Source organism: Schistocerca cancellata, chromosome 2 (assembly GCF_023864275.1).
Source record: "Schistocerca cancellata isolate TAMUIC-IGC-003103 chromosome 2, iqSchCanc2.1, whole genome shotgun sequence".
NCBI lineage: Eukaryota > Metazoa > Arthropoda > Insecta > Orthoptera > Acrididae > Schistocerca > Schistocerca cancellata.
The window spans coordinates 331310115-331332004 of NC_064627.1; the positions used below are offsets into that span (position 1 = coordinate 331310115).

The 21890-nt window shown below is 42.3% G+C and overlaps 1 protein-coding gene across 1 annotated transcript in view; it reads left to right on the forward strand.

Moving 5' to 3' along the window:
• Positions 1-21890, forward strand: part of LOC126153794 (dynein regulatory complex protein 1) — a 385975-nt gene that overhangs the window by 1076 nt on the left and 363009 nt on the right. The gene's annotated exons all lie outside the window — the stretch shown is intronic.

Here is a 21890-nt window from a genome sequence, read left to right on the forward strand (position 1 = left end):
CAGTGCACACTCCACAGTAGAGTAAAAATTTCATTCTAGACGTCATATTTTACTCATAAATATTAATGTCTTTATTTTCGAGCCATAGATAATAAAGCCGTTATCTCGTGTGTCGAGGTGTCATCATTGTAAACTGAAAAAAATAAATGTGTTTCTAAAAGACAGGGCTAGACATTGTGCACAATTTTTGTAACTTGCACTAATTGAAATCATTTGTTCGTTCCAATTCAGTTGGTACTTATTTCCATTCTTAGTGAGTTTTAGATATTTTGAAAGAATAGCTTTTCATTCAGGACAATTTTTACTTTTTTCATTTTCGTCTGAAGGTATGGATTTAGCCATTTCTATGAATATGGAATACTTGAAGCAGGGTTTGTCAACTGCAGTATGGAATGTAAATTTTAGAGTTGTCGACTTTTTTCGCCTTCGTTAGCACTAGTATTAACTATGATATATTTCAGTCGACACTAATACTATCCAAGGGGGAAAGACTGACTGACTGACAGTTGACCTGTGTAGGTCAACTATAGAATAGGACGCTAGGAGTAGCAAAGGCGGAAAAAGCGACATATGTAACATTGGCATCCTGTACCTCAGTTGAACTACAGAGGTAGTATCTTGCTCGTCAGTTGACCTATTTGGGTATGGGGTGCGAGATAAAAATCTTTGTACCTCGCTGTTTCTCGCCTTCGCAAGCATTAGTATCCTATTTTTCGGTTGACCAATATAGGGGATACAAATTTTATGTATGTAGCATTTTATCGCCTTCATGTAGTTCAACTAAGGTACAGGATGCCAGTGTTTCATACATAGATTTTTTCGTCTTCGCTAGCATTAGTTGACTTATATAGGTCAATTGAAGTATGAGATGCAAATATTATGTACGTTGGTCTTTTCACCTTCGCTAGTACTAGTATGAACTGTAGAATAGGATACTAGGTCTCAAAGAAGCGATATTCATAACATTACGTTCGAAATATGAATGTATATGATACATGTCTACTAACTGTTTTCTGTGTCCTGCATTCCTTTGTTTTTCAAAATCTGTCTTTGCTGTTAAATCTGTGGAATACGTCATCTGCGGTAACTTCTGGGGCCAGTGTTTGAAGCCGACGGGCTGTACCCCATTCTTAGTAATCCTCAACTCTTCTCTCGATAAAGAACTGAATTTCTTTTCGTTATTCATCATGCTTACTGCGCTGCATCAAACTCAGTAAAGAATTACAAGAAATTTTAGAGAGCTCACAGGTGTAAAAACGCATTGCGCCAACTTTACATATGGTTGATTTAGCTCATAAATTGCAGTGAATGAAATGCAGACCAGATACCGACATTTTATTTGAAATTGAGAGCAGAACGCTATCTCATTTCGTTCAGGAGTTTTTGGGTTTGTTATCCGATGGACGGTCAGGCGCGACGGGCCCAGTTCCATCCTTTCGCACTTGCCATCTGCTTTGAAATACTTTTAAAAATTATTAGGTTAAAAATTAATTTTTTGCAAATCTTACAGTCTAATATCTTCGCTTAATAAAGAACTGAATTTCCCCTCGTTATATGCCATAGTTACTGTGCTGCATCAAATTTAGTAGAACACTGCGGGAAACTTTAGAGATTTTGAAGAGATAAAAATGCATTGCATAAAAACCAGAACAAAATTTAATTGCGTTCTCGAGTTAGTAGGTTTTATATTCGAAGGACGGTCGCGCGCGACTCGCACATTCAAGTTTTTAAACATCGCGAATCATGTGGCCATAAAAATCGTCATATCTCATAAAATGATTCTAGATATCGAAACGAGATTTTTTGCAAATATAGCACGGAATGTGGCACATATTGTATTGTAAATACTCGAAACCTTTTTATTCACCAAGAACTGGAAATCACACAGCCACAGGAGTGAGAGATCGAAGTCTCAGGATGCATTCAGACGTCCATTGTGCAGTGGGAAAATCCAAGCATCGCCTGTCCACAACACCTCGGAAAAAACGTAGCAGGGCGTGTATACACGGCCACAGCAGTGGAGCTGTTAAATATGGCCAACAAACCGATGTCGATATATATGTACTCATGGAACACAAACAATACAACAGTAAAATAATCACAAAAATTTTTCGTAATCTCAAGAATGATTAAGGTCCAGTTCACACAGACCATCAAGTCATGTCCCATCAGAACATTTCATAATGTATTTGAAATGGCGCCATCCACAGTGGCAGTCACGTCCTGTCACAGCACCATCAGAGTTTCTTGAGAAGAACGTTTTGATGGCTGATATGATCATTTGTTGTTGACCATGTGACCCTCAAGCTCATTTCCTCTCAATACACAGCCATATACTCTTCTCTGTTCCCCGTTTCATCACGCTTTTCATTCTGGAAATAAGTTGTTATTCTAAGTCTTCTTATTCATTATTTTTTAATCTGCTGTAAATTGTTTCGTTTATTATTTATTTTGTTTAAAATTATAATTTTATAATGAATGATGAAAGATTAATTGAAGCAGTAAGGCAGCTGTCTGAATTGTATAATATGAATGTACTAAATTAATTGTTCTGTGTTGTATTTATAAAGCGAATTTTTATACATACCAGAACCATATTTAATAGTTAACTATGAAATGGATTGCAATATGACTGAAACCTGGAGTGACGAGAGTACTTTGTGTAGTTAGATAGATTATTAACTGGAATTTATTTGTATGTTGTCAGACATTTGTAATATGTGATGAAAAAATGTACTGAAACTTCCAGACACTGTAATAATGGCAAAAAATAACTTATTAAGTGTATATCAAGTAATGTATTAGAGTTGTTTCTTTATATATATAGTTTTAGCAGGTTGATTTATTGTTGAGCAGCTCAATGGATCGTCTGTGAAAAAGTTTTGCAAAAAGCAGTGGTCAATAATTGTGTGGTTTCACTAGCTAACCCCAGTTCAAATAAGGCACTTGAATTATTAAAAGCCAAATAGAAGATGTAAAGGAAAGGATGCTATAAATATTTAAGGGAAAGACAGTGAGGGAGATATGGCATGGCACAAAACATAATCTTAAACTAATTTGCAACTAAATTTTATTTTAAACAAAGCAGTTTTTCATGGAGTGTAATAGCAGCTTGAAACAGTGTTCCTTTTAGTAACTCTGGGTGCAATTTGACATAACAAATGAAAGAATTGGAGTTTCAACTTTCTCAAACACTTGTAAAATGCAGTTGCCTCTTCCTCAAGTGTCTTGTGAAGTGCATGAAATTCCGCTTCTGTACCATGTAATGGCATCTTTCTGACCCACACCTTTTATTGCATTGTTTCGCAATTCTGTCTTCCTTCTGCAGTATACAAACTATCCTTGGGACCTGCAAACCACTTCAAATACCATAAATTTAATTTTTGTACAAATGTGGACGCCAGCATACATGTATATATGGTGCCGTGTTGTGTAAGTGCATTTTGTGCATAAAAACAGTTCAAAATCACCTTGTGGAGACCACAGTTCCCGCCAAAATACGTTTGAGGACAGCTATGCAAGTTGAGATCACATGACTTAAACTGACTTGACACGATGGACAGTGTAAACTCATCCTGATGTGATGGTGCCATGACGTGACAGTGCCATGACGGATAGTGTAAACTAGCTTCATGGCTAGGCATCATGTCATATCATGTCCTTTCAAAACATTCTGTGATGCATTTCAAATGAGGGCGACCACACTAGCTGCCACAGCGCAGCCCAGGATGGCGCTGTCAAGGTTTCTTGGAACGAAAGTTTTGATCCTTGACATCACCATATATTTTTGATCACATGATCTCCAAGCTCATTTCCTCTGCATAAACAGCCATACACTGATATCCATACTTCATTTCATCTCGCTTTTCATGCTTCATATCAGTTGCTATTCTCAATCTTTGTTATTTGTTATTTTTTAATTTGTAGTAAATTTTTTCATTTGGTTATTTCTTTCATTTAAATTTATGATTTCATAATGAATGATGAAAGGTTAATTGAAGCAGTGAGACTGCAGTCTCAAATTGTGTGACATGAACATCCTAAATTACCTGCCCTCTAGTAAACTCATAAAATGAGTTTTTATATCTACAGATATCGTATTTGAAGTTTTATAGTGAAATGGACCGGAATATGGCTGCAACTTGAAGAGAAAAAAAGTGCTGTGGTCAGAATAAAAAAGATTATTAAGTAGAATTTATTTGTATCTTTTCAGGAATTTGTACTGTTTAATTAAGAACTGGGCTGAAACATTCAGAAACAGCAACAGTTACAATTTTTTTTAGATGTATACATCAAGTAATTTATTAGCGTTATTTGTTTAAGTGGTATATGTGTTTGTGGCAAGCGTATTTGGTGTCAAGCAGCTCTCTGGATATGAGGGAGATATGACTATTGTATAAAAATCTGCACTGGATTGGCAACGAAACTTAACCTTAGGCAAGCAAATTTTTCATACAGTGTGATGGCAATTCCTAAGATCCACGTTTGTTTTTGTAGTTCTGGGTGCAATTTGGTATAAGAAACGAAGAAATTGGAGCTTCAGCTTTCTAAAATATTTACAAAATGCAGATTCCATTCTGCACAGTAGCACATAATGACATTTTTTGGACTCATACTCCTTTTTTGTGTTGTTTCTCACTTCTGTCTTCTTCCTCTGACATACAAGCTATCCCTACAACCTGCAAACCATTCGAGTCTGATAAGTGACATTTTCATACAAATGTGGACTCCAGTATCTATGCATGTATGCTGTCCTATTGTTTATGTAGACTATGAATTATTTTGCAAAGACCACAATTCTCATGAAAAAACGGCTGAGAACATCGATGCGAGTTGAGATCACATGATTTTAATTGACTTGATGTGATGGACAGTGTGAATGCTCCCTGACGTGAAGGTGCCATGACGTGATGGTGCTGTGAGGGCAATGTGAGCTGGCCTGTCGAAAACAGCGAATTCACTGTACCAAGTCTTCAGACTAAAGCTTGAAGTAATCGGAATGCTACAAAATGACTTTAGTATTCCTAGGCATAATCTTGTGATTGCGGCTCAATCTCCCGATAGAAAATTTTAGGTTAGGTGATGGATGAAGTGGCTGCAGAATCAGTCATTGGTGGCACCAATCATTTCTATAAGTTCATTGATACATCAGCTGTGGTGGCAGCAGCTGTCAATGAAGAAGTTTGGTGGCAGAGTCTTTCGAAGCTGAAGACTATCGAAGATGATGATCAAGTAAATACTGATCAAATATTTACTAAAAGGAAACCTAACATTGCTGCATTTCTTGTCTCTTGCTGTATTCACATAGGCTGAGCTTTGGATTTTCCAGTCGCTGACCAATAAAAATGTTCCTTAGAACATGCCAGTCTCTTGACTGGGTTATCCTCTACTCAGTTAACCAATAATGTGAATTCTACCATTTACTACAGAAAGAAGTCATTTCATTCCCTCTCCAACTCTCTCTCTCTTTCAGGAGAATGACAGTTCAAATCTCCATCTAGCCATGCTGATTTAGGTTACTGTGATTTTCCTTAATTGCTTCAGGCAGACGCTGGCATAGTTCCTTTGAAAAGGCATAACTGATTTCCTCTCTCATCCTTCCATAACCAAAGCTTGTGTTCTGTCTCTAATGACCTAATTGTCAATGGGTTGTTAAATACCAATCTCCTCCTCCTCCTCTTCCTCCTCCTCCTCCTCCTCTTTCATCTATCTTTGTGAAAAATGAGCCTGAATCTCACTGGCACAGTCGAGTTTCTGCACCCAACCTCTTCTTTATTTATGTTAGACAAGCCCTGCGAGTCTTAGGCCTGTGTAAACATTTGATTCTCAACACTGCAGGTACCCAGCCCATTCTCAAAATGTTTATCTGTGATTTCCAGTGTTTTTCGGAGACTACCTCAGCTGTCTACATTTACATCTACATCTACATCTACATCCATACTCCGCAAGCCACCTGACGGTGTGTGGCGGAGAGTACCTTGAGTACCTCTATCAGTTCTCCATTCTATTCCAGTCTCGTATTGTTCGTGGAAAGAAGGATTGTCGGTATGCCTCTGTGTGGGCTCTAATCTCTCTGATTTTATCCTCATGGTCTCTTTGCGAGATATACGTAGGAGGGAGCAATATACTGCTTGACTCTTCGGTGAAGGTATGTTCTCGAAACTTTGACAAAAGCCCGTACAGAGCTACTGAGCATCTCTCCTACAGAGTCTTCCACTGGAGTTTATCTATCATCTCCGTAACGCTTTCGCGATTAATAAATGATCCTGTAACGAAGCACGCTGCTCTTCGTTGGATCTTCTCTATATCTTCTATCAACCCTATCTGGTATGGATCCCACACTGCTGAGTAGTATTCAAGCAGTGGGCGAACAAGCATACTGTAACCTACTTCCTTTGTTTTCGGATTGCATTTCCTTAGGATTCTTCCAATGAATCTCAGTCTGGCATCTGCTTTACTGACGATCAACATTATATGATCATTCCATTTTAAATCACTCCTAATGCGTACTCCCAGATAATTTATGGTATTAACTGCTTCCAGTTGCTGACCTGCTATTTTGTAGCTAAATGATAAAGGATCTATCTTTCTGTGTATTCGCAGCACATTACACTTGTCTACATTGAGATTGAATTGCCATTCCCTGCACCATGCATCAATTCGCTGCAGATCCTCCTGCATTTCAGTACAATTTTCCATTGTCACAACCTCTCGATACACCACAGCATCATCAGCAAAAAGCCTCAGTGAACTTCCGATGTCATCCACAAGGTCATTTGTGTATATTGTGAATAGCAACGGTCCTATGACACTCCCCTGCGGCACACCTGAAATCACTCTTACTTTGGAAGACTTCTCTCCATTGAGAATGACATGTTGCGTCCTGTTATCTAGGAACTCCTCAATCCAATCACACAATTGGTCTGATAGTCCATATGCTCTTACTTTGTTCATTAAACGACTGTGGGGAACTGTATCGAACGCCTTGCGGAAGTCAAGAAACACGGCATCTACCTGGGAACCCGTATCTGTGGCCCTCTGAGTCTCATGGACGAATAGCGCGAGCTGGGTTTCACATGACCGTCTTTTTCGAAACCCATGCTGATTCCTACAGAGTAGATTTCTAGTCTCCAGAAAAGTCATTATACTCGAACACAATACGTGTTCCAAAATTCTACAACTGATCGACGTTAGAGATATAGGTCTATAGTTCCGCACATCTGTTCGACGTCCCTTCTTGAAAATGGGGATGACCTGTGCCTTTTTCCAATCCTTTGGAACGCTACGCTCTTCTAGAGACCTACGGTACACCGCTGCAAGAAGGGGGGCAAGTTCATTCGCGTACTCTGTGTAAAATTGAACTGGTATCCCATCAGGTCCAGAGGCCTTTCCTCTTTTGAGCGATTTTAATTGTTTCTCTATCCCTCTGTCGTCTATTTCGATATCTACCATTTTGTCATCTGTGCAACAATCTAGAGAAGGAACTACAGTGCAATCTTCCTCTGTGAAACAACTTTGGAAAAAGACATTTAGTATTTCGGCCTTTAGTCTGTCATCCTCTGTTTCAGTACCATTTTGGTCACAGAGTGTCTGGACATTTTGTTTTGATCCACCTACCGCTTTGACATAAGACCAAAATTTCTTAGGATTTTCTGCCAAGTCAGTACATAGAACTTCACTTTCGAATTCATTGAACGCCTCTCGCATAGCCCTCCTCACACTACATTTTGCTTCACGTAATTTTTGTTTGTCTGCAAGGCTTTGGCTATGTTTATGTTTGCTGTGAAGTTCCCTTTGGTTCCGCAGCAGTTTCCTAACTCAGTTGTTGTACCACGGTGGCTCTTTTCCATCTCTTACGATCTTGCTTGGCACATACTCATCTAACGCATGATGTACGACGGTTTTGAACTTCGTCCACCGATCCTCAACACTATCTGTACTTGAGACAAAACTTTTGTGTTGAGCCAACAGGTACTCTGAAATCTGCTTTTTGTCACTTTTTCTAAACAGAAAAATCTTCCTACCCTTTTTAATATTCCTATTTACGGCTAAAATCATCAATGCCGTAACTGCTTTATGATCGCTGATTCCCTGTTCTGCGTTAACTTTTTCAAATAGTTCGGGTCTGTTTGTCACCAGAAGGTCTAATATGTTATCGCCACGAGTCGGTTCTCTGTTTAACTGCTCAAGGTAGTTTTCAGATAAGGCACTTAAAAAAATTTCACTGGATTCTTTGTCCCTGCCACCCGTTATGAACGTTTGAGTTCCCAGTCTATATCCAGCAAATTAAAATCTCCACCCAGAACTATAACATGGTGGGGAAATCTACTCGAAATATTTTCCAAACTATCCTTCAGGTGCTCAGCCACAACAGCTGCTGAACCAGGGGGCCTATAAAGACATCCAATTACCACGTCTGAGCCTGCTTTAACCGTGACCTTCACCCAAATCATTTCACATTTCGGATCTCCGTTAATTTCCTTCGATACTATTGCACTTCTTATCGCTATAAACACGCCTCCCCCTTCACTGTCCAGCCTGTCTCTGCGGTATACATTCCAATCTGAGTTTAGGATTTCATTACTGTTTACGTCTGGTTTCAGCCAACTTTCTGTCCCTAGTACTATATGGGCGTTGTGACCGTTTATTAATGAGAGCAGTTCTGGGACCTTTCTATAGACGCTCCTGCAGTTTACTATTAGCACATTAATATTGTTATTCCCTGTTGCATTTTGCCTACTCCTACCTTGCCGCGTCTCAGGAGGCGTCTTGTCGGGCCTAGGGAGGGGATTCTCGAACCTAAAAAACCCCCATGTGCACTCCACATGTACTCCGCTACCCATGTAGCCGCTTCCGGCGTGTAGTGCACGCCTGACCTATTCAGGGGGACCCTACATTTCTCCACCCGATAGCGAAGGTCGAGAAATTTGCACCCCAGATCTCCGCAGAATTGTCTGAGCCTGTAGTTTAAGCCTTCCACTCGGCTCCAAACCAGAAGACCGCGATCGGTTCTGGAAACGATACTACAAATAGTTAGCTCTGATTCTACCCCGCGAGCGAGGCTTTCCGCCTTCACCAATTCCGCCAGACGCCTGTACGAACTGAGGATGACCTCTGAACCCAGACGGCAGGAGTCATTGTTGCCGACATGAGCAACAATTTGCAGTCGGATGCACCCAGTGCTCTCTATCGCCACCGGTAGGGCCTCCTCCACATCTCGGATGAGACCCCCCGGCAAGCAGACAGAGTAAACACTGGCCTTCTTCCCCGACCTTTCCGCTATTTCCCTAAGGGGCTCCATCACCCGCCTAACGTTGGAGCTCCCAATAACTAATAAACCCCTCCCCCCCGTGTGCCTGCTCGGACCTTGCTGAAGGAGCAGCCACATGTCCACTCACAGGCAGAGTGGGTGATGCCACACGGCCAGCTTCCACATTGACCCTCCGCCTCGTGCGCCGCGAACGCCGCTGAACCCGCCACTCCCCTTGGGGAGAGGGTGGCCCAACCGCGCCCGGTACCCGCGAAGATGTCTCGACAGCAGGGAGAGTGGGTGAAGCATGTAACACCTGGGGTGTACCTTGCGACGCACCAGACTCCCCACTGCCGCTACACTCCGAGGTAGCAGCCTGAAGACGGCTGACCGCGGCCATCAACACGCTCAGCTGTTCGCGAACAGTGCCCAGCTCCTCCTGCGTCCGTACACAGCAGTCACACATCCTATCCATCCTAGGGAATCAATTTACTGAAGAGAGTTAATCAACCTTTAACTAGACTGCTAATTTACTAAAGGCAGCTGTTTATTCACTAAACTGTGGTTGCTAGCCACTTCTTGTAGAAAACAATGAAAATAGCACTACCTGTCTATGGACTGTATTGAAAACAAACACTAGTGCTACTGGCACTATGGTTGACTAAAGGGACTCTGACTGTATTCAAAACAAACACGAAATCTATGGAACACTATTAATAGCACCCGACAATTAAAGGTTCCTAAAAGCAAATACACACAGAAGAAGAAGTGACAAGTAAGAAAAATACAGTTAATACTTAAATTAAGGTAGCTCGCTGCACAGCAGACGTGAAGCAGACGGCAGTTACGACGTCACTGACACTACTGGCACTATGGCTGACTAAAGGGACTCTCTCTGACTGTATTCAAAACAAACACGAAATCTATGGAACACTATTAATAGCACCCGACAATTAAAAGTTCCTAAAAGCAAATACACACGGAAGAAGAAGTGACAAGTAAGAAAAATACAGTTAATACTTAAATTATGGTAGCTCGCTGCACAGCAGACGTGAAGCAGACGGCAGTTACGACGACACTGACTCTACTGGCACTATGGCTGACTAAAGGGACTCTCTCTGACTGTATTCAAAACAAACACGAAATCTATGGAACACTATTAATAGCACCCGACAATTAAAGGTTCCTAAAAGCAAATACACACGGAAGAAGAAGTGACAAGTAAGAAAAATACAGTTAATACTTAAATTAAGGTAGCTAGCTGCACAGCAGACGTGAAGCAGACGGCAGTTACGACGACACTACTTCTGCGCACAATAGTGCCCTCTGCTAAAAAGTGTTCCTCCTCCTTCCACTCATAGGTTGTAAAGCAGTCGTGCCGAGGGGGAGGGGGGGAGGTGTCGGACGGCGCCACAGGAGATCCTATCCATGTTTGTCCATGATACTCTGGGCATCGCAGTGCGGCATTACAAAAAGGTGTGTGATGACCTACAAGCCATTGACCTGCGTCTCTTCCACTGTGTCCTTTGGCGAAACGGCTCCAAGAGTTGGGGCCTCCTTCACTCCCATGGCAACCCAGGAGCTGCTACATCATTCCACATCTGCTTTCAAAGTCCTGTCATTTAATAAGGCATGCAAGTCCGATTGGATGAGTAGATGACATTAGTCAGTTACTGACAATCACTAGTACTTTTATATATCACATTCCTCAGTGTCGGTTAAATATACCAATCATAATTTCAGATACAACAGTACTGTTTCCGACCAACAGTCGTGTAACAATACCTTCTGGTACAAGGGACCCACAGACTCTGGCAGCTCGTTACAAAGTAATTATATTTCGTTTGGTTTCTTGCCCCAGTTAGCTTTGTGCATGTATTGCGAATAAAAAGGCGCAAAACGGTGCAAATGTGGATGGTATGTGCTGTGTGACTTATTTCCATTTGTTCACAGTAGCTGGTGTCGACAGCGTTAATTCCCTTTTAACTCGGTGCCCCCATGTTTGCATTCAGTTCTGCTTGGTTGCGTCTATTTATTTATCTACTGCTTATTTACCCTAATCAAATTAAATATGACCAGGGTTTTGTTTTCCAACGTTTTAGTTGTGCATCAACAGTGAGGAACAGTAGTACTATGGATAGCTTTACTGATGAAGAGTTGGCGAACTACAGCTGTTACGAGATTGTTTTTCCTATCCATCTGCATTAACTTACATTTTTCCACATTTAGCGCAAGTGGCCACTCATTACACCAGTCTAAGCTATCTTGTATCCTCACACAGTCACTCAATGGCGATTCCATCTTGTACACCATAGCATCGTCAGCAAACAGCAGCAGAGTCTGTTCACAAGAAATCTTCGAGCCACTCAGTATCTGGGAATCTATTCCATATTCTCATATCTTCATGAAAAATCTGTAGCAGGACATTGTGTCAAATGCTTTCTGGAAATTTAGAAACATGGACTCTTGCCCAGTGCCCTTCATCCATAGTTTGCAGAATGTTTTGTGAGGAAAGGGGAACCTGAGTTTCACATGAGGGATGGTTTGTAAATCCCTGCTGAAAGTTTGAGAGAAGCTTTTATGTCTCAAGAAATTTATTATATCGTTGCTCGAAATACGTTCAAGAACCCTGCAAAAAATCGATGGCAAAGATACTGGTCAGTAATAATGAGGGTCCGTTCTTTTGCCCTTATATATGGTAATAACCTGCTCTTGTTTTTGGGTCTTTTGGGATTTTGCGATGGGCGAGAAGATCCGCAGTCCATGCAAGCTCTCCAATGCCACAGCGTATTCTGTAAAACCGAACTGATATCCCATCCAGACAGGCGATTTATTTGTTTTCAGCTCTTCGGTCATATCCCTACGCCACATATGCCTATTACCGCGTTCTCCATACGAGAGTCTTTGCGACAGAGAATTGATGGTATGTTTGCACACTCTTGGCCATTAAAATTGCTACACCACGAAGATGACGTGCCGCAGACGCGAAATTTAACCGACGGGAAGAAGACGCTGTCATATGCAAATGATTACCTTTTCAGAGCATTCACACAAGGCTGGCGACGGTGGTGACATCTACAACGTGCTGACATGAGGAAAGTTTCCAACCGATTTCTCATACACAAACAGCAGTTGACCGGCGTTGCCTGGTGAAATGTTGTTGTGATGCCTCGTGTAAGGAGGAGAAATGCGTACCATCACGTTTCCGACATTGATGAAGGTCGGGATGTAGCCTATCGCGATTGCGGTTTATCGTATCGCGACATTGCTGCTCGCGTTGGTCGAGATCCAGTGACTGTTAGCAGAATATGGAATCGGTGGGTTCAGGAGGGTAATACGGAACGCCGTGCTGGATCCCAACGGCCTCGTATCATTAGCAGTCGAGATGACAGGCTTCTTATCCGCATGGCTGTAACGGATCATGCAGCCACGTCTCGATCCCTGAGTCAACAGATAGAGACGTTTGCAAGACAACAACCATCTGCACGAACAGTTCGACGACGTTTTCAGCAGCATGGATCATCAGCTCGGATACCATGGCTGCAGTTACCCTTGACGCTGCATCACAGACAGGAGCGCCTGCAATGGTGTACTCAACGACGAACGTGAGTGCACGAATGGCAAAACGTCATTTTTTCGGATGAATCCAGGTTCTGTTTACAGCATCATGATGGTCGCATCCGTGTTTGGCGACATCGCGGTGAACGCTCATTGGAAGCATGTATTCTTCATCGCCATACAGGCGTATGACCCGGCGTGATGGTATGGGGTGCCATTGGTTACACGTCTCGGTCACCTCCTGTTCGCACTGACGGCACTTTGAACAGTGGACGTTACATTTCAGATGTGTACGACCCGTGGCTCTACCCTTCATTCGATCCGTGCAAAACCCTACATTTTTGCAGGATAATGCACGACCGCATGTTGCAGGTCCCGTACAGGCCTTTCTGAATACAGAAAATGTTCGACTGCTGCCGTGGCCAGCACATTCTCCAGATCTCTCACCAATCGAAAAATTCTGGTCATTGGTGGCCGAGCTACTGGCTCGTCACAATATGCCAGTCACTACTCTTGATGAATTGTGGTATCGTGTTGAAGCTGCATGGGCAACTGTACCTGTACACGCCATCCAAGCTCTGTTTGACTCAATGCCCAGGAATATCAAGGCCGTTATTACGGCCAGAGGTTGTTGTTCTGGGTACTGATTTCTCAGAATCTATGCACCCAAATTGCGTGAAAATGTAATCACATGTCAGTTCTAGTATAATATATTTGTTCAATGAATACCCGTTTATCATCTGCATTTCTTCTTGGTGTAGCAATTTTAATGGCCAGAAGTGTATGATCCTCCAGTGTAAATGATTTATTAAACACGAACCACGAAAGTTAAGCTTTTCTTTTGCTACCTTCTATCGCTAGACTCTATTGATCCACAAGTAACTGTGTAGAAGTCTTCGATCTGCCTCACGAATTTACGTAAGGCCAAAATTTGCTCGGATCCTCAGCAGTACCTTTTGCTAAGGTACGATGTCGTAAGTTGTATGCTTCACACATTGTTCTTCTCATAGACACAAATTTTACTAACTTTTGCCTGTTGACATCAGTGTGTTCCTTTCTGAATCAAGAGTGCTACAATCTCTACTTTCTCAGCATTTCTCAATTTTTTTGTTAATCTGTGGTGGCTCTTTTCTGCCCGTAATCAATTTACTCTGCACATACTTGTCCAGAGCACGATCTGTAGACGTCCCTGTCTATACTCAGTGGGTTGAAGTTGTGTGCAACTAGTACTGCATGATCTGAGTATTTCCGCTCTACTGGCTGTAGACTTTCTTTGAATGATTTTACAACTTATGGCAGACTTGGATGGCTGAAACATCCAACAATTTTAACCTAGGCCTGCTACTCATCTCCAGATAACTTCAAAATCAGACTCAGTTCTGATCTCGATAGAAACAATATTTTTGTCAACAGCAGCGGACACTCCCCCTCCTGTGGCGTCCAATCTGTAGATTATAGTAAAGTGGAGTAAAGTTTTATTGGTCCTGGTGGTCATACAGTACACAAATGGTTCATTCTGATGTAGTACAAGTAAATTTATAAGAAAACATAATATAAATACTTTAACTTTGCATTAATTTCACTATTTTTACATTAAATGATCTCTGAGTTACAATATACAAAGCAAATATTATATAAAAACGTTGTTGTTGTTGTGGTCTTCACTCCAGAGACTGGTCTGATGCAGCTCTCCATGCTACTCTATCCTGTGCAAGGTTCTTCATCTTCCAGTACCTACTGCAACCTACATCATTCTGAATCTGTTTAGTGTATTCATCTCTTGGTCTCCCTCTACGATTTTTACCCTCCACACGCCCTCCAATACTAAATTGGTGATCCCTTGAAGCCTCAGAATATGTCCTACCAACCAATCCCTTCTTCTAGTGAAGTTGTGCCACAAACTTCTCTTCTCCCCAATCATCTTAATTACCTCCTCATTAGTTATATGATCTACCCATCTAATCTTCAGCATTCTTCTGTAGCACCACATTTCTAAAGCTTCTATTCTCTTCTTGTCCAAACTAGTTATCATCCACGTTTCACTTCCATACATGGCTATGCTCCATACAAATACTTTGAGAAACGACTTCCGTACACTTAAATCTATACTCGATGGCAACAAATTTCTCTTCTTCAGAAACGCTTTCCTTGCCATTGCCAGTCTATATTTTATATCCTCTGTACTTCGACCATCATCAATTATTTTGCTCCTCAAATAGCAAAACTCCTTTTTTACTTTAAGTGTCTCATTTCCTAATCTATTTCCCTCAGCATCACCCGATTTAATTCGACTACATTACATTATCCTCGTTTTGCTTTTGTTGGTGTTCATCTTATATCCTCCCTTCAAGACACTATCAATTCTGTTCAACTGCTCTTCTAAGTCCTTTGCTGTCTCTGACAGAATTACAATGTCACTGGCGAACCTCAAAGTTTTTATTTCTTCGCCATGGATTTTAATACCTACTCCAAATTTTTCTTTTGTTTCCTTTAATGCGTGCTCAATATACAGATTGAATAACATTGGGGAGAGGCTACAACCCTGTCTCACTCCCTTCCCAACAACTGCTTCCCTGTAATGTCCCTCGACTCTTATAACTGCCATCTGGTTTCTGTACAAATTGTAAATAGCCATTCTTTCCCTGTATTTTACCCCTGCCACCTTCAGAGTTTGAAAGAGAGTATTCCCGCCAACATTGTCAAAAGCTTTCTCTAAGTCTACAAATGCTAGAAACGTGGGTTTGCCTTTCCTTAATCTAGCTTCTAAGATAAGTCGTATGGTCAGTATTGCCTCACGTGTTCCAACATTTCTATGGAATCCAAACTGATCTTCCCTGAGGTCGGCTTCTACCAGTTTTTCCATTCTTCTGTAAAGAATTCGTGTTAGTATTTTGCAGCAGTGGCTTATTAAACTGATTGTTCGGTAATTTTCACATCTGTCAACACCTGCTTTCTTTGGGATTGGAATTACTATATTCTTCTTGAAGTCTGAGGGTATTTCGCCTGTCTCATATATCTTGCTCACCAGATGGTAGAGTTTTGTCAGAACTGGCTCTCCCAAGGCCTTCAGTAGTTCTAATGGAATGTTGTCTACTCCCGGGGCCTTGTTTCGACCCATGTCTTTCAGTGCTCTGTCAAATTCTTCATGCAGTATCGTATCTCCCATTCCATCTTCATCTACATCCTTCTCCATTTCCATAATATTGTTCTCAAGTACATCGCACTTGTATAGACCCTCTATATACTCCTTCCACCTTGCTGCTTTCCCTTCTTTGCTTAGGAGTGGGTTTCCATCTGAGCACTTGATATTCATACAAGTGGTTCTCTTTTCTGCAAAGGTCTCTTTAATTTTCGTGTAGGAAGTATCTATCTTACTCCTAGTGAGATAAGCCTCAACATACACACATTTCCCCCCTGCGGGTTCGGGGGTTAGAATAGGCCCGCAGTATTCCTGCCTGTCGTAAGAGGCGACTAAAAGGAGTCTCACATGTTTCGGCCTTATGTGATGGTCCCCTCTCGGGTTTGACCTCCATCTTTCTAAATTATTCCGAAGAGCGAGCCAATTGGGGAAGGGCGCCTTACATGGTGCACTGTATCCGTCGTGCATTGAGACCTTTAGCTGGCTTTTTCGTCGTTGCAATGGTGTCCCGCTCGTTTTCCATCTCTTGGGCGAGGATATGTCCCTGGGTGCGATTACCACGCTGCCCTCTGCAGTGTTGCTTTTAACTGCGACGACGACCTTGGACATTTTTGCACCTGAGATCCAGCACGGTAGCCAGTCCGTTGTGGTGGGGTCGCCATGTACCCTATCGGCCCCGGTCGGGTTGTCCAATCGCCGTGTGTCAAGGAGCTTCTCTCCGGGCTTGGGTTTTTCTATGTTCTACCCCCTTTCCGGGCACCTCTGCGTACACCCCCGTGGTGTGTTCTTCGCCCTTGCCTTCAGTTCGACTTGGCACGGGGCTCGAAGGACTCAGTCCCTCCAGAGGCCTTCCGCCGCCGCTTTTATTCCATCCTGGCCACGTATCAGGGCTCTGGAATTGTTTACACTGACGGTTCGATGGTTGCTGGTCGTGTCGGGTATGCGCTAACTCTAGGGGACCATTCCGAACAACGTTTTTTCCGGATCGCTGCAGCGTTTACACTGCTGAGCTGGTTGCCATCTTTCGTGCCCTAGAGTATATCCGCTCTTGCTCAGGTGAGTCCTTCGTTATCTGTAGCGATTCCCTGAGCAGTTTACGAGCTCTCGACCAGTGTTTCCCTCATTCTCGTCTGGTGATGGCTATCCATGAGTCCCTGCATACTCTTGCGCGTTGCGGCCGCTCTGTGGTCTTCGTGTGGACCCCAGGACATGTTGGGATACCTGGCAATGAGAATGTTGACCGCCTGGCGAAAGAGGCCACTAGTAAATCATCTCTGGAGATTGGCCTCCCGGATACTGCTTTGCGGGCAGTCTTACGCCGCGAAGTTCTTTCGGTTTGGGACGCTGAATGGCGCAATCTGCCCACACCCAACAAACTCCGTCCGATCAAGGCGACGACTACTGTGTGGCGGTCGTCCAAGCGGGTCTCCCACAAGGAGTCTGTTGTCCTCTGCCGGCTGCGCATTGGGCACACTCGGCTTATGCATGGCCACTTATTGCGCCGTGAGGACGCACCTCTATGTCGCTGCGGCTCCGTTTTATCTGTGGTCCATATTTAATTGGAGTGTCCGCTTTTAGCTGTGCTCAGGCAGTCGTTCGCACTGCCTGACACACTCCCTGCCCTTTTAACAGATGACTCTGCTACGGCTGACTTAGTTTTACGTTTTATTTGGGCAGGGGGTTTTTATCATTTAATCTAAGTGTTTCTGTTTTGTCTTATTGTTTTGTGTGGATTCTGGCCTCCGGTTTTAAACTGCTTTTTTTAATGTGTTTTAAGTGGTTGGCTTTTCCTTTTTTTTTATTTCTATGGTCGGCCAACCACCGTCACACTCTATGTGATTTTAGTTCGTTTTGTCTGGTCTTTGTCTCAGTTTCTCTTGTTCTGTGTCGACTGTGCTCTATTCTGTTAATCGTTTTTATTCTCTGTGGGTGTTTTTTTAGTACTTGGAAAAAGGGACTGATGACCGTAGCAGTCTGGTCCCTTTAATCCCACAAACCAACCAACCATCCACACATTTGTCCTCGAGCCATCCCTGCTTAGCCATTTTGCACTTCCTGTCAATCTCATTTTTGAGACGTTTGTGTTCTTTTTTTGCCTACTTCATTTACTGCGTTTTTATATTTTCTCCTTTCATCAATTAAATTCAATATTTCTTCTGTTACCCAAGGATTTCTACTAGTCCTCGTATTTTTACCTACTTGATCCTCTGCTGCCTTCACTACTTCATCTCTGAAAGCTACCCATTCTTCTTCTACTGTATTTCTTTCCCCCATTCCTGCCAATTGTTCCCATATGCTCTCCCTGAAACTCTGTACAACCTCTGGTTTAGTCAGTTTATACAGGTCCCATCTCCTTAAATTCCCACCTTTTTGCAGTTTCTTCAGTTTTAATCTACAGTTCGTAAGCAATAGATTGTGGTCAGAGTCCACGTCTGCCCCTGGAAATGTGTTAAAATTTAAAACCTGGTTCCTAAATCTCTTTCTTACCATTATGTAATCTATCTGAAACCTGTCAGTATATCCAGGCTTCTTCCATGTACACAACCTTCTTTTATGATTCTTGAACCAAGTGTTAGCTATGAAACTTCCTGGCAGATTAAAACTGTGTGCCCGACTGAGACTCGAACTCGGGACCTTTGCCTTTGCCTTTGCCTTTCGCGGGCAAGTGCTCTACTGGTAGAAGTAAAGCTGTGAGTACCGGCCGTGAGTTGGTAGCTCATATGGTAGAGCACTTGCGAAAGGCAAAGGTCCCGAGTTCGAGTCTCGGTCAGGCATACAGTTTTAATCTCCCAGGAAGTTTCATATCAGCGCACACTCCGCTGCAGAGTGAAAATCTCATTCAAGTGTTAGCTATGATTAAGTTGTGCTCTGTGGAAAATTCTACCAGTCGGCTTCCTCTTTCATTTCTTACCCCCAGTCCATATTCACCTACTACGTTTCCTTCCCTCCCTTTTCCTACTACCGAATTCCAGTCACCCATGACTATTAAATTTTCGTCTCCCTTCACTATCTGAATTATTTCTTTTATTTCATCATACATTTCGTCAATTTCTTCGTCATCTGCAGAGCTAGTTGGCATATAAACTTGTACTACTGTAGTAGGCGTGGGCTTCGTGTCTATCTTGGCCACAATAATGCGTTCACTATGCTGTTTGTAGTAGCTTAACCGCACTCCTATTTTTTATTCATTATTAAACCGACTCCTGCATTACCCCTATTTGATTTTGTATTTATAACACTGTATTCGCCTGACCAAAAGTCTTGTTGCTCCTGCCGGCGAACTTCACTAATTCCTACTATATCCAACTTTAACCTATCCATTTCACTTTTTAAATTTTCTAACCTACCTGCTCGTGTAATGGATCTGACATTCCACGCTCCAATCCGTAGAACGCCAGTTTTCTTTCTCCTGATAATAACGTCCTCGTGAGTAGTCCCTGCCCGGAGATCCGAATGGGGGACTATTTTACCTCCGGAATATTTTACCCAAGAGGACGCCATCATCATTTAACCATACAGTAAAGCTGCATGCCCTCGGGAAAAATTACGGCTGTAGTTTCCCGTTGCTTTCAGCCGTTCGCAGTACCAGCACAGCAAGGCCGTTTTGGTTAGTGTTACAAGGCCAGATCAGTCAATCATCCAGACTGTTGCCCCTGCAACTACTGAAAAGGCTGCTGCCCCTCTTCAGGAACCACACGTTTGTCTGGCCTCTCAACATATACCCCTCCACTGTGGCTGCACCTACAGTACTGCCATCTGTATCGCTGAGGTACGCAAGCCTCCCCACCAACGGCAAGGTCCATGGTTCTTGGGGGGGGGGGGGTGTATAAAAATAAAGAGAAGATATTATAAAGCAGAAAAGCAGAAAGAGCATGTGCTATACTGGCAGATTAATATTTGTGTTACGGCAACATTTACATGGTAAATCATTAAGCCTCTAGTAACATTTGTATGATACATCACTAAGGCAAAGAAGCAGATCTTTCGTGTACTTCCTGAAGGAACTCATAGATGCTATAAAAGCAGTGATGAATCAAATATGCCTCAGAAGCTGGTTTGAAACTTTGCCAGGTCTTTTACTGATTTAATTTATGGGGGAAGGTTATTACAAATAACTTTCCCATAATACAGGCTTCCTTTGTTATTTATGGTGGTATTAGTGGGCTCTATATGGAAGTTTTCTTTTTGCCTAATTTTATAAGAGTGGAAATTTTATTCGTTTGGAAGAGAGTAAGATTCACCATTGAATATTTTTTTTCTACAAAAACAGTTACCTCATACACAGTTATACATGGAAGTGGGAGGATTTCTGGCTTTTCAAAGAGTGGTATACGGGTTTCCTTCCTATTTAGGCCTTCCATTATTCTTATAATTCTTTTTTGCAGCCTAAAAAGCTTTCAGCTAAGAGAAAAGTTACACCAAAAGCCTTTTCGATAAACATTCCATGCCTTGATAAATATTACAGACCTTTCTATTTAAGGTTTCAGCATGCTCATGGTTCTAAGAATTTCCCGGAGCGCAATAAAGTCAGGAACGTTTTTGCGAATGCTTCGACAATTTGCTCTCAAAATTTGCACAATCGAAATGTTTGTACTATGTACTGCGTCTGATTTCGATCTCTGCATATCGAATATCGAGCGTTCACCAGAGGACCTCAGACACCCCATGTAGCCTAAAAAAATCCCCTGTACACTACACAAGTACTCTGCTACCTGAGTAGCTGCTTCGCTTGTGTAGTGCACCTCTGACTTTCCAAGAGGAGACCTATAATACTCCATCCTACAACGCAGGTCCAGAAATCTGCGGCTGAGTCCATCACAAAATCGACAGAGCCTTTCTTTGAAACTCTCCACTTGGCTCCATATCAAAGGACCAAGATAAACTCTAGGGACATTGTTGGAGATTATGCACTCTGCTTGCACTATACACTCGAGGCCACTAGTCATCACCACATGTTGCAAAGATTAGTTCGAGTAAGCTGCTGAGGCTTAGCTGGGAAGCCTTTACACATCGTTCATACAATCCTGATTACTCCCCACGCTATTTCCATATGTTTTCAGCCCTGAAGAAAAATATCCATGGCCATTAACTTGCTTCAGACAAAGAGGTGCAAACCTTTGAACAATTATGGTTCCATAGGCAACCATAAACATTTTTGCATGAAGACAGTGACCATCTTGTCACAAAGTCGAATAAATGTAAGAATAGCAATAGAGATTACTTTCGAAATAATAAACAGTTTACTTACTATTTTCCATGTGTCTAGTTGTCATTTGACTCCCCATTATAGAAGAGTGGATAGGTCTCCACCCAACCTGAAGATCGCTCTTGTGTCGCCATATGAAACTCATGTACATGCATTTGTTGTACTGAATGTGGTGTCCCACAAGCTTCACATATTGATGGATTATCCTTCTGGAGGAATAAAATACGTGTCAGTGACATTGTCTTATTTGTAATCTGGTGAGCATTATTTCCACTGGTGCGAGTGCGATGAGGTTCACCACACCTGCATGGTAAGTTTGATTCATAGCAGTTTCTTGTTTAACACCAATAGCTACTTGATTTTCTACTGACGTATGATCCTTCTGTTCGACAGTGAGATGATAGCATGTGAGAAATTGGTACAGTGGATCGAGATCCACCTACTTGCTTCTTTGGCTGCTTCGTTGGCTACATCATTTCCCTGTAACCCAACTATCTTGGTACCCAGCAAAATACCATCGCCTTTCTATGGCTTGGGATCTTCTGTACGATGGCTTGGACCATCTGAATTTTCTGTTGTACAGAATATATTTATTGTTCAATCTCCAGGACACTGAAAAAGTTGAAGCAGATCGGAAGTGTTCTACCATGATGGCGTTTCATCTGCTCTAGTGCCTTCAAGACTTGATATACTTAGGCGTCTTCATTTGTTAGTTGTTCTGGGAGGCGAAATATGTA